General features: G+C 37.8%; 1 non-coding gene across 1 annotated transcript; it reads left to right on the top strand.

The window, feature by feature from the left end:
* Positions 1-11,271: 11,271 nt before the first annotated feature.
* On the top strand, positions 11,272-11,378 carry LOC145151813 (small nucleolar RNA R71). Its single transcript, XR_013732366.1, has one exon. It is a non-coding gene; the product is annotated as a small nucleolar RNA R71 (small nucleolar RNA).
* The last annotated feature ends 220 nt before the right edge of the window (positions 11,379-11,598 follow it).

The raw sequence follows: 11,598 nt of genomic DNA, 5'->3' as shown, positions 1-11,598 counted from the left end.
TAGATTGAGTGGCAGCGGAAGTATCTCTGGACATGAAGTCTCTTTCAGCAGGAGTAAGAGGAGTGACATCAGCATCAGGATTGATTCTTTGATTTGGAGAATCTGAAGGAGTACTTGGAACAGCTTCATCCACCGTAGGAGTCGTAGGAGGCACCGAAGGTGGTCTGTACACAACATCTTCTTCTCTCTAACTTTCTCTCTAACATTTCTACTTCCTATGCAGATTCTCATTTAATTCAAGGCAAGCAGGCTTCAGAAGAGAGTGTGTCTGATAATAATAGTGTTTCAAAATCTGATGTTTTTGTTCAAAACAATGATGCTTGTGTTTCTAACTCTAAAACTGATGTGTTGATTTCTGATGATTATGATAAGAGTGAGGATGTGTCTGATAAGCCTGATGTTTCTGCTACTAGCACATACATTCCACCTACACATGTCACACAGTCTGATTCTTGCACATGCATGTGCGGGAAAAATAAGGGAGTCAATAAAACCACTAAACCAGAAAAAGGCGGTACCAGTTTTTGTACTAAGAAGCAGACATGTTTTAACTGTTGTACTGCTGGTCATATTGCTCGCAATTGTCCAAATCATGCATTTGTTCCTTTTTATGCACACAGAGGAGAGAACAAGTCACAAGGAAGATCTCTTGTTAGAAAATTCTCGAGAGCTGGTTCTCGTGATGATGATTGGAATGTAAACAAAGACAGAAAATGGGCTGATCTTAAAAAGAATAAACAGGTTTTCAATGAAAATAAAATAGGAAGTTTTACGAATCCAAACATGGCGAATCCAAGATCGGGTTCATAAAAGGCTTCGTCTGGGTCTTCAGCTAATTTTAGACGAAAACCCAAACGATCAAATTCAAAGAAAAACGTTTCAAAATCACTTGTAAAACTTTCTAAACCTAACTACCAATGGGTGCACAAGAATCGAAATGTCCAATCATCTCAATCTTCTGAAAGTGCATCTGGTAATGAAACAAATTCAAAATTTGAAAAAGGAAAATCTGCTGTTAACAAGGGAAAACCCAGTGTTGTTATGACTTGGGTTCCTAAATCTAATTAATCCCACGCATTGTGCAGGAACATCTGCGGAGGAATGTCGTCAGACCCTGGTTTGTCGACAGCGGTTGTTCCAGGCACATGACCAGAGTCATCTCCCAACTGCACGACATTCAGACTTTTAATGGGGGCTATGTTTCCTTCGCAGGAGGAGATGGAGGAAAGATCACACAGAGAGGAACCGTCACAAACGGAGTGCTGAGCTTTGAGAATGTCAATTATGCTCCCGAGTTGAAGCATAGCTTGTTGAGTGTTTCTCAAATCTGTGACAAAGGCTATTCTACTCACTTCACAGATAAAGAATGTCTTATCTTGAAACCTGGAATCATCATTCTGGAAGATTGGATCTTGATGAAATCAAAGAGAGATGGAAATGCATACATCATAGAAATGAATCATAATATCCCAGAACAAGTCACTTGTCTCTTCTCTAAAGTCTCCGAACACAATGCGATGCTTTGGCATCGTTGTCTCGGCCATGCAAATGCCAAAAACCTGAATCCTCTTGCGAAAAACTAGATCGTGCGTGGCCTTCCTTTCAAAGACTTTATCACTTTTGAGAAATGTGTGGCTTGTGCTCAGGGAAAACATCATCGCAAGCCTCATTTTCCCAAGGCTGTTAATTCAATCAGCAAGGTTCTCCAGTTGTTACGCATGGATTTATTTGGTGCTGTCAATGTCCTCAGCATCAACAAAAGTTCATACTGCCTGGTTGTGATAGATGACTACTCGCGGTTCACATGGGTTTTCTTCCTATCCAACAAGAGTGGGATCTCTGACTTGATCAAGAAGTTCATGGTGATGATTGAGAATCAAACAAATGAGAAGGTGAAAGCGCTCAGAACAGATAATGGCACAAAATTCAAGAACGTTGTTTTGGATCATTTTTGCGTAGAAAAGGGGATAGTGCGTCAATATAGTGCCGTTCGGACACCTCAACAAAACGGTGTTGCGGAACGGCGGAACCGTACATTGATAGACGCCACAAGGACGATGCTCTGTGATTCAAAATTACCGGTCTTCTTTTGGGCAGAGGCGATCAACACTGCCTGCTATGTCCAGAATCGTGTCCTGATTAACAAAGCCCAGATGAAGACCCCATATGAAATTCTATACAATCACAAGCCATCAGTTGCTCACTTCCGAATATTTGGATGTCCTTGCACTCTTCTTCACCTCGAATCCAACCCCAAATTCAACTCGAAAGCTGATGATTGTTACTTTGTGGGATCCGTTGCACGCACAGCTTATCGGGTATATAACAAGAAAACTAAGCAGATTGTAGAATCTTTCGATGTGCGTTGGCTGGAGGAGAATGAGACAGATTCCCGAGTCGGTCCTGGCTAGTTATTTGATTACGCTTCTTTGTTAAAATCATTTAATGTGTTTTCAGATGATGTGTCAGGTTCTTGCTTAGGTTCAAAGGTTTTGATTGAAGATGAAGAAGAAGATGAACTTGATGAATCTTCAATGTTTATATGATTAGAATGATTGCTCCTTGTGACTCTACCCCCGCACACCTCACCCTTACATCTATATATATATATATATATATATATATATATATATATATATATATATATATATATATATATATATATATATATATATGGAGTGTAAACCCAAGGCCCAAACAAACAATCACAAACGGGTTCACGGCCGTAAACATGTTTACGGCCGCAAACACCACCTGAGTCGTAAACCCAAGGTTGTTTTCGGTTCTAGACCAAAAAATATTAAAGCCTAGAAAAGTAAAGTATAAACCATATTTTTAGACCCAATAATCTCCCCTTGGTTTATAGCTTTTTTTCTATTGACCCAACAAACTCCCCCTACAAATGTAGCTGGCTTTTCTTGTCAATCTTCATTTGCAGCTTCGCTTCAGCTTTTTGTCTTCTATTTCTTCACAACTTCAAGATGAGCATATGATTCTTCTAAGTGAGTGACATCATCTTGAACAGTTGGGCATTTCTTCAAAATTTGACTTTGAACGCACGTTGGGTGAGGAGGCTTCATGTAGAGATTCTTGAAAATTGGCGCTTTCAGCTTGAGAATCTTCAGAGAGAATAACAGAGAACGAATCTTCTGGATCACTTCAGCAGGTACATAGATAGCAGCAAATTGATTGAGGAGGCTTCAATGCAACTTGTCACATAATCTTCAAGTCATCTTCACCTTGCTTCTGGGGTTGAAAGATTGTATGTTGAAAATTGATTTTCACTTCTAGTTCCTTCGAATGAATGTTTTTGAATGATCACCGATACGTCTTGAGAAGTAACCATGACTAAAAAGTCCCTGTGGATCACAGAAAGAATCATAAAGACCCTTCTCACCACAGTTCTTCAAGGATGAATCCTTGGCTCCGAAAGAGACTTCTCGTAGTATCTGTGTGAACTCGGAGGAACGCACTGCGATTTGTTGAGTATCGGAGAACTACTCGTGGCTAGTTTTGATGTTAGCCCCTGTATATCCTTGATCATAAATCTCAATACAGTTATCAAGTTAACGAGTTAACTTGGCCCTTGGCGAGACGTTCAGCGATACCTGTTTCCCTGTTGGGTGAATCGCCCTGGTGCCGTGACAGTTCTTAGGTAAAGAAAGCTGACAAGACCAATCTGACATTTTGTACCGTTTCAGACTTTCAATTCCTTAGATACGACAGTTCTTAGATAAGAACCTGCCTGACTGGCATTTTGTACAATGTCACACCATGTATGAGCCATTATCCGTCAATTCATGGGTGAAATCTAGAACATTAAAAATGTTCACCGTCAATTCATTAATAAATGGTTTTGGATTTTGGGTTTCACTTAGAGTCATGGTCACAACAACATCTAAGATCATAAACATAGTCTTTTTGGCAACCATCAGTCGAGTTGTTTTATACTCGAACCTCAAGGGGTACCGGTACGTGGAAATGATTTGATGGAGAAAATTTTAGATATGGGTGAAGAATGGTTGGTTGTTTCACATTAGTCATGGTGAAAATAACCTTTGATCATTAACATTTGATGCGAAGACTCCCATTAAGACTGATATATGTCTCAATATGAAAGAGTCTATCACTCGCATATGAAACATCCGTCAATTCCTTGTGAAAGTAGTGTGAAGTGTAATGACCATCAATTCCTTTCTACTTTCAGGTTTCTTCTCCTTGCTCAGAATATTTCGATACATACTCCTTGAGTCTCATCTTCTCCTGAATTCACTTTTCAAGACAAATGAAAATTTTTGAGATAAAAAAAAAAGTAAACTTAGCACACTAAGAAATAAAAAATAAAATACGCTCAAAAACAATATTTTTGGATTTTTGATTTTTCTGAAAGAGAAATAAAAACAGAAAGAAACATATTTTTGTATTTTTTGAAATTTTATAAATTTTTGTTTTTTTTTTTAATTCTCCCCCTAAATTTGTGCATATAAGAAAATATGAACAAATTTAATCAAAAACAAAAGTAAAATACAAAATGTATAAGACTTTTTGGGATCAAAGTTGCCAGGCAATTTAACTTGCCATTTATCACTAAATCTCATATCATTAACCTGATGATTACCTACCAAAGAAAGACACATTTTTTTTAAAAAATTTTTGTATTTTTATTTCTCCCCCATAAATTGAGCATAGGGAAGAAATAAATTAAATGCGCAAAACTAAAAGAAATTTGTCATTGAAACGAATCATTTTAAGAAAAACTCAGGAGCATCGAAAGAATTCAAACCGAAAGTCAGCAATTGAAGACGCAAGCAGCAACGAATTCAGCCTTAGCTGTGTTTCAATCTCGGATCAGATTCGAATATTCTTCACATCGTTAAGCACAATCCCCATTTGTGATGATTTCCTTTCTTCCTTTCCCGCAAAGGACACATACTCTCACTTAAAGTTCTGAGTGTTGTACAGTTGAGAGATGTCCGATATCATCTGCTTAGAACAGCCACTACCAACAAATCGAAGTCTGATGATATGCCTCCATAGCTGCTCCAGCGCAGAGCGGGATCAGTTGGTCTTTAGAACCCAGTCCATTTTTGTCACACCCCAAAACCGGAACGGCGGAAACGTTCTGGGGTGGAGGACGTCATGTTTAGTATCACAAGACATGCATCATAGTAAGCAAAGTAATAAACAACCATTTCATTAGAAAGAAAGTGTTTACAAAGTATGTGATTCACATAATATAGAATACATAGCAAATAACAAAAAGACATGAAGCTATTATGCTTCATTTTCTGAATCCCAGTGCGCGTACCTGTCTACTGGTCTCCTGAGAATACAAGTTATTTTGAAAGCGTAGATCAGCATTTAAGCTGGTGAGTTCATAAGATTTTAGTGATGTAAGTAAGTTGTAAGAAAGTTGTAGAAAGTTATAGTAAGTTGTAGTAAGTTTTGTTTAGAAAAGTTTGCATGTTCCTCCATGAAATCCTATATTCCCTGCTTTGATGAAAGATAAGTAAAAATGACTCTACAGTCCTTTCTATGAGTATTAAATGAATACAAGTTATATAAAACCCAGAGTAAACAAACAATCGGTTGTGTGTATCTGCCCTAAGCCCACAACTAAACAAGGAACAGGAAATGAGGCGGAAGACACACATCCCATTGTTTGTTAGATCATTGTTATATATAACCCTGGCGTATTCACTTGGTACTCACGGAGTTAACTGTAATAGTTCCTTTATATTTAATGAAAAGATTCTTTAAGAAAACCCTTATTTCTTATAATAACAATGGTAACCACAGTGGTTCCTTCTATAATCACTTAGTTTATACTAGCTATATATAATCTAATATCGAAAAGATAGTTAATTGTGTGAATTTGCCCTAAGCCCACAACCAAACAAGGAACAGGAAATTAGGCGCAAAGCACACATCCAACTACTTATCGGATATTAATTACATATAACCTTGATGTATAAACTAAGTTATTATAGAATTAACCACCTAAGGTCTTTTAAGTTATACTGGTTTAATAAAAATGGATTAAACCCTTTACTGGTTAAGTTTCTAGTTTTGTATTCAAAAGTTATTTATTTGAAAAGTATGTTTTGTTTAGAAAACGGTGCATTGAATTTGTGTCCTATGACCTGGTCCATACCTGGTACCCCTTATGATTACTTGGTGTATACGGAACATATATATAGCTAAGATCGGATAGATAGTAGGCTGGGTGAATCTGCTCTAAGCCCACAACCAAACAAGGAACAGGAAATGAAGCGGAAAGCACACATCCTACTACCTGTCGGATCCGATTAATATATATCCCTGGATGCATACACTAAGGAATCATAAAGTTAGCATTATAGGCCCCCTTCTACTGAATGTACTAGACTCGACTGTTCTGTTTGTCGTTTGTAAAATGTAAGTTTTCCCTAGTTTATAACTATCTTGACTCGAAAATAGTTTGCATTAACTTTCAAGTGGAACTGTCACAAAATGAAAGTATTTGGAAAATATAAGTACTCAGTTGTCTTATGAATTGACAACTTGCAGTACTGATTACCTTAAAACATGTTTGTTTTATTAAGGTCATAATGTGATGAATAGTCCCCATACTATACGCTCTCCCTGCAAGAGATTCTGGGAACCAAACGCGACTTCAGCAAACCAGTTGCTGAGTCGTGAAGTAGGCTCACATTTAAGTTATATAATCATGTATACCCAATTTTACTATCACCTTTTGTTTAGAACAATGAGTTAGTGATTCATTGGTATAATTAGATCCTGCAGTTGTTCTATGCTATAGCATCTTAGTATGTTCGTTCTCTTATAGTATTTTAGTATGTCTCTCTGAAGTATTGTATCTACCTCCATGTTTCTCTTTATGTTATCGTGTATTGTATCTACCTCCCTGTTTCTCTTTATGTTATCGTGCATTGTATCTACCTCCCTGTTTCTCTTTATGTTATCGTGTATTGTATCTACCTCCCTGTTTCTCTTTATGTTATCGTGCATTGTATCTACCTCCATGTTTCTCTTTATATATGGACCGCAAACCCAAGGCCCAAACAAACAACCGCAAACGGGTTCACAACCGTAAACATGTTTACGGCCGCAAACACCACCTGAGCCATAAACCCAAGGCTGTTTTCGGTTCTAGACCAAAAACTATTAAAGCCTAGAAAAGTAAAGTATAAACCATATTTTTAGACCCAACATTGGTCCCGAAACACTTTTCACGTGTTTCATTTCTCACGTCGTGACACTCCATCTTCTCCAAAAAAATCAACCTTTTGACTCATTGAAACCCTAAATCGATCCATTCTAGAAAATGGGTGTTACAAAAACTCCATAAGAACATGCAAGGCGAGTCACAAAATTTCCCCCACAAATGGGACTTCCCGCTCGCAAGCTCATGACTTTCCCGCCTATGTAGCAAAATACCCCGGGTGCGATACATGAAAAAAGGGAAGAGGATCCAACAATGCTTGAGGGCACGATGCGCCTCTTGTCGGAGCACGGTGCGCGCTTGCTGACCCTATAAACAACCTTCAGATTTCATTCAATACCCCGGGTGCAATAATTTTCCATAAAGAAAAAAGATTTAAGCTTGGGACCTTATCTCCATGCCTCTTGTGATTGATACTAAACGTGATAAGGCGGTGGAGGAATCGATGGATAGGAGAGCGAATTTGGCTCTCTTGAGAAAAACCCGGTTCATACACCTTATTAGCAATCGTAGCCCAAAACTTGTAATCATGAATCTCGTCTGAAAAGTCCTGAAGCTTAGCTCGTAAGAAAGTGTCAAAATGTGGAGCCATATCTTCATTGTGTTTATAAAGTCCCATCCTCCATGCAATCTTGGCTAAGCTACACTCCCGATATTAACTACCAAGTTGGAAAGTGAGTGCTTGTCTAAAGGGTGGATCCTTGATGCTTTCTTCAAAGCTCGTGGTGGAAAAAAAACTCGACACATAGCTCCTGATAGACAGGTTCTTCAATCTTAAATAGGTGTTGCCACACATTGCACGTAACCAAAAATCCTTCCCCAATGTACAACTTTGTCAAGTATTGATTTAGATGCTCTGTAACCCCATTGTTGTTCAACCACACCCAATCAATGATAGGAGAGATGGTGAAGTCTATGTTTTAAATCCATCCTAGTCGGTTATTATAGGTGTTCCAAAGAGATTGCAAAATGTCTCTCGGGAATTGGTAGAACAGGTGCAAGTTTAACACATTTGGGTTTCCTTGTTGTTGCTGATCGGGTAGAGGGTGCCATATTACCTGCAAAACAGTCAAACAAAATAATACTAAACACCCCATAGATTAGTTTAACCAATAAAATCAGAATCTGTGACGTCCAGTTTCCACGTCATGACAGTAAGGTCACCACGATGTGGCGTTCTTCAGTGAACAATAACCATTGCAAATCGGGGTTCTTGTTAACCAAAATCATACATTGGATTCAAAGGGATATATTCCAAAGGCTAGTCTAAACATATTAAATATAACATACATCAAGAATCAACTGTAAAAATCCAAAATTTTGTCAAACCATATCTATCAAAATTGGCACTTTTTTCTTCAATATTGGACCATAAAGAAAAATTAAGTAAAGAGGAATATGGATTGTACACCTGGAGGATGGATTGGACAAGATTTAAATAAGAAGAGTAGAAAATTTGCAATGGGTTCGAGAGAGAATAACATCGTGATGCTAGTTTGTTTAAGTGAAAAGTGGGAAGAATTTAGAGTAAAGTCTTTTTTGGTCCCCCCCCCCCCTAGTCTCCACGTTGTGGCAAATATGTCACCACATTGCGGTAACTTAAAATAGGCTCGTTCTTAATCGGGCAGAATTCAAATCCCACGTCGTGGCAAAGCTTGCGCCATGTCCTGGGTTCTATAACATTTAAACCCATAAATATTTTTTTTATCAAAAACTTCATTAAAAATTCACCACCAACGTGTTTCCTTAACCCCCCATGCTAAAATAATTTCAGAAAAATAAGACGATAGAGTGACCTATCTTAGAAATATAAAACAAAAAAAATTAAAACAAATGATAAAGGAAAGAAATTACAAACCACGGGTTGCCTCCCGGAAGCGCTTCTTTTGTAGGATTCATAAGTCAGAGTTTTTCTTGCTCTACGTTGTTGTGGTTGGGAGCGGCATCTCCTTGTTCATATTCCATACAAGTCTTTTTCTTTTGTACATATCCACTCCCCTTTTGTACGTATTTTTCGAGTTTTCTTTCTTCTTTGAGTTGTTGCTTCCTCTTGCTTGCACTTGATTCCTTGACTCGTTAAAACTGAATCTTTCTCTTTTATTTCCTTCTCAGGATCCTTCATGACTTCATCTTTCTTTTCAAGTGTCAACTCTTTTCTCTTGGTGACCTTATCTTCATTGTTTCACTCCTTATCTTCACTTTTCTTTTCCATTACCACTTTAGGTTGGGTATATGTGAATACTTACAAAATGATTGGAACCGAAGCTCGAGGTTTTGTACGGTTCACCTCTTCTTATGGCTTTGGATTCTCCCAAGTTAGTAGTTCTTATTTTATCATTCTTTCTAATGTTTCAAGCTCATTATCACTATCATCTTCCTCTTCCACTTCTATTTCTTCATACGTCCCCTCATCCACTCCATCCATAAAGAATATTTCATTGCTTGACTTCGAGTGCATGAGATTTATATTAACTCCAAATTTAATTTCTTCATCCCCCAATATTAGTGTAAGTTTGGAATCATGGGTATCTATTAAGGATCGAGCGGTACTCAGGAAATGTCTTTCTAAAATAATGGGCACTTCTTCATCCTCCTTCATGTCCAAAACCACAAAATCAATTGGAAAAACGAATTTCCCAATTTTCACCAATAAGTCTTCTATGATTCCACAAGAGTAAGGGATTGATCCATTTACCATATGGATGGCCATTCTTGTCATCTTCAACTTTGGTAAATTCGTCTTTTGGTAGAACGAATAGGGCATTAAGTTTATGCAAGCCCTGAAATCGGCTAGTGCATTCGTTTTAGTAGAGTTACCAAATTCGCATGAAATTGTTATACTCCGCAAATCTCTCATATTTGTTGGAATATCTTGCATGATCATAGTTGAACATTGCTCATTGAGTACTATTGTAGAATCCCTCTCCAACTCCTTATGATTGCTTATCAAATCATTGAGGAATTTCACGTATTTGGGCATTTTAGCAATGGCTTCAATGAATGGTATGTTGATGGATATAGATTTCACTTGCTTCATAAACTTTTTATATTCCTCCTCTAACTGGTCTAACCATGCTCGAGATGGATATGGAAGAGGTGGTTGATAAGGCTTAACAAGAGGAGATTTCAACATTTTATCCAGTTCCAACGATGTGGCAATATGCCCACAACGTCGTGTTTGCTGGGTAACATCACTTTCTCGCTTTTCTTCAACTTCTTCGGGCTGTCGATCATGATGCATCTCGTTGGATTCTAGGATCACCATATGTTCAGAATGCTTTACTCCTTCAGCAGATATAGCCAAAACATGAGCTCTCAGGTTTGTCTTGGTATTACTTGGAAGCGTACCTGGTAATCGCTCTTGTAGAAGTTTCGATACTTGTCCAAATTGCTTCTCTATGATGAGAACAGAAGCTTGTTGATTTTTTTAGAAAGGCTTGTTGTTCTCTAATGGCAGCCTCAATGTCATTGTGTCGCTTCTCTGATGCCTCTTCAAAACGAGCTAACATTGCTTCAAGATTGGGTTTCTTTTCATAAGTAGATTGTTCTTTTTGGTAGAATCCACGACCTTGTTGCCTAAAATTTTCTTTTTTCTCTCTCTTTTTTACTCCTCATATGGAATCCACTCCTTCTTCGACTTTCTCCAATCGTCGTTGAATTGATCTCCGCTTGAGTAGCACACTTGAGATTTCTTGTTCCCATTTTTGTCTAGATCACAATCCTTCGTCAAGTGAGGTTCAATGCAATTATCGCATCCGACTAAGATTTCATGAATTGATGGGCCCATTTTAGTAATTCGTCGATCCATGGTGTTTATTTTCGCGATTATAGAAGCCACACTATCATTAACTCCTTATCCATTTGAATTTCCTCATGGGACATCATCTCTTAGGTTATGATACTCTCTCGAATGCTTGGAAAACTCTTCAATCAGTTCTTTGTTTGCAGTCGGATTCTTCTTTGTTAGAGGTCCTTGGGTATCTATAAGTTGTCTCGTGCATACATTAATTCTATTATAAAATGTAGAAATCTCTTATTGCACATTTAAATTGTGTTGAGGGGAATTGCATAACATTCCCTTGTATCACTCCCAAGCCTCGGATATTGACTCTCCATCTTGTTGTTGGAAGTTTAAAATATTCTTTCTGGGCTTTCAAATCTTCGAAGGTGGGCTAAATTGTTGGATAAACTATTCCCTAAGACTGGCCCATGTCGTAATTTGTAACGCCCACAACTTCGGGCTAGACAATTAAGATATAATAAGTGATAATTATTATAATTTGAACCCTCTCATAAGGAGATTGCTAGTCTTGCGCGTCGCAAACTACATATTCTAAGTCTTTTAGGGAATTTATCAATAAGCGATAAAAAAA

Source organism: Lactuca virosa, chromosome 1 (genome assembly GCF_052849685.1).
Source record: "Lactuca virosa cultivar CGN04683 chromosome 1, Lactuca_virosa_CGN04683_v6, whole genome shotgun sequence".
Classification (NCBI taxonomy): domain Eukaryota; kingdom Viridiplantae; phylum Streptophyta; class Magnoliopsida; order Asterales; family Asteraceae; genus Lactuca; species Lactuca virosa.
Note: the sequence above shows the minus strand (reverse complement) of the source record. Positions and strands in the feature narration are given on the sequence as shown.